At 31.5% G+C, this 2,272-nt stretch overlaps 1 pseudogene; it reads left to right on the forward strand.

Annotated features, from left to right (window-relative positions):
- Nucleotides 1-218: 218 nt before the first annotated feature.
- On the forward strand, nt 219-1,537 carry LOC145163875 (uncharacterized; annotated as a pseudogene).
- Nucleotides 1,538-2,272: the final 735 nt, after the last annotated feature.

A 2,272-nucleotide genomic window follows, 5' to 3' on the forward strand; every position in this document is an offset into this window, starting at 1 on the left:
AACCTTCTATCAGTATTCCTGCTTTGAGAGATGAAATAATTGAAACACTGGGCTATACTCTTTCATATAAGAAGGTTTGGGTTGGAAAGAGAAAAACAATTGAACATGTGTTTGGAAACTGGGAAGAATCTTATGTCGCTTTACCAAAATATCTAGGCGCACTTCAAAAGTTCAATCCTTAAACTATAGTTGAATGGTGTGTTTCAAGATCAACCAATATGGATGAAGTTGAATTTAGGCGTGTGTTTTGGGCTTTTTCTCCCTCTATCAAAGGGTTTCACTATTGTTGACCAATGATTAGCATTGATGGCACACACTTGTATGGTAAGTACACGGGTAAGATGCTGATTGAAATGGGAGTTGATGGTAATAATCAAATTTTGTCACTTGCATTTGCTATTGTAGAAAATGAATCTTATGATACTTGGAATTGGTTTCTTTATCATGTCAAGAATCATATGGTGAAAGGCCGTGAAGACATATGTCTAATATCTGATCGTCATGGTGGAATCCTTAAGGCTGTCAATGAGCATGGATCTCCATGGTTAGAGCAACATGGTTTTCATAGGTATTGTTATATTTCTTATGTATTATTTATTACATTTCAATAACTTGCTTCATTAACTTACATTATTTTTTTATTTTAAAGGTATTGTTTACGACATTTCATCAACAACTTTTATGACAAGTTTCGTAATTCAGAATTGAAAGCCTTAGCTTATCGTTCCGGGAGGCAGAATCAAATTCGAAAGTTCAAATCCATCATGGAAGAAATTGGAAAGCTAAATCCACGTGCTCGACTTTGGTTGGAGAGTCATCCACTTAATAGATGGACACTTGCACATGATGGTGGAAGGAGATATGGGTTGCTCACAACAAATTTATCAGAGATTTTCAACAGTGTACTTATAGGTGCTTGTTTTTTTTTTGTTTACTAATCACAGCTTGTATGCAACTTACATTCTATAGAATGGTGCATTATTTTGAGGTGAGACGTCCTTTAGGATCTAGTTCTCAAGCTAATGGAGATGCACATACTTCGCATGTTGTTACAAAACAAGTAGCTTTGATGGCAAAAGCAAGTGCACATTCGTTAAGATCTTTTAACCGAGAAAAAGGTATATTTGAGTTGAGAACTCAAAGAGGTCGAAATGTGCAAGTAGTTCATTTGGAACAAAAAACTTGCACATGTGGTAAGTGGGAGACATTTACATATCCTTGTTCTCATGTCTTCTATGCATGTGCCAAACTCTCTTTGAATAGTTGGCAATATGTTGATAAATATTACTCAATTGTATATTATTGTGCTACTTGGGCATCCGAGTTCTACCTGCTTCCTCATGAAGCGTATTGGCCACAATTACCATTTAATGCATTACTTTCAAATTTAGAACTATTACATAATAAAAAAGGTCTTCCTCGTATAACAAGACTAAAAAATGGTATGGATATTAAAGAAGGAGGAAATGTCACTCTTTGTGGAATATGTAGGCAACCGGGTCATAATAAAAAACGATGTCCGTCTAAGCCAATGTAATTAAAAGGACGATATTTTTTAAGGTATTGTTATGGCTATTCTCTTATTTTTTTTCTTTCTTTCTTTTCTACTGGTAAGGATTTGTTACCGGTTCAGGTTCAAGCTAATTGTGATGTTTTTCTTTTTGTAACAAACGATGTTGGATTTTTTTTTAATTGTGGTTTTTTTTGTAACAAATGATGTTGGAGTTTTTTTTATCTTAAAATATTGTATGTGTAATGTTGGAGTTTTTGTACCTTAAAATATATTGTATGTTTAATTTATGATGGCTAAAATTTGATGGTCAAAAGTTTCTATAAGAAAAACGGATATTTAAAATAAAAAAGATAAAAAATGTATTTAAAAAAATAGTAAAAAAAGGTAAAAAAAAACCTTAAATAAAAATTGTTATTTAAAAAATAATAAAAAAACAGCAAATATGTGAAATAAAAGAGAAAAATGAGAAAAATGGGATTGAAAAAAAAAGTAAAGAAAAATTAAAAGAAATACTAATATGGTAAATAGTTTTGAAAGTACACTAGAATGGAAATTAGTTTTTCAATCACCTTATTATAGACAAAAACTCTCACAATTCATAATGTGAATCTGACTTACTATTATTCACATTGTGAATCTGAGCAGATTTACAATGTGAATCCGAGCAGATTCACAATGTTAATACAATGTTAATCTGAGCAGATTGACAATGTTAATCTGAACTGAAATTTCGATTTTTTTAAACATCAATATGAATCT

The sequence above is a fragment of the Lactuca virosa genome, chromosome 3 (assembly GCF_052849685.1).
Source record: "Lactuca virosa cultivar CGN04683 chromosome 3, Lactuca_virosa_CGN04683_v6, whole genome shotgun sequence".
Lineage (NCBI taxonomy): Eukaryota > Viridiplantae > Streptophyta > Magnoliopsida > Asterales > Asteraceae > Lactuca > Lactuca virosa.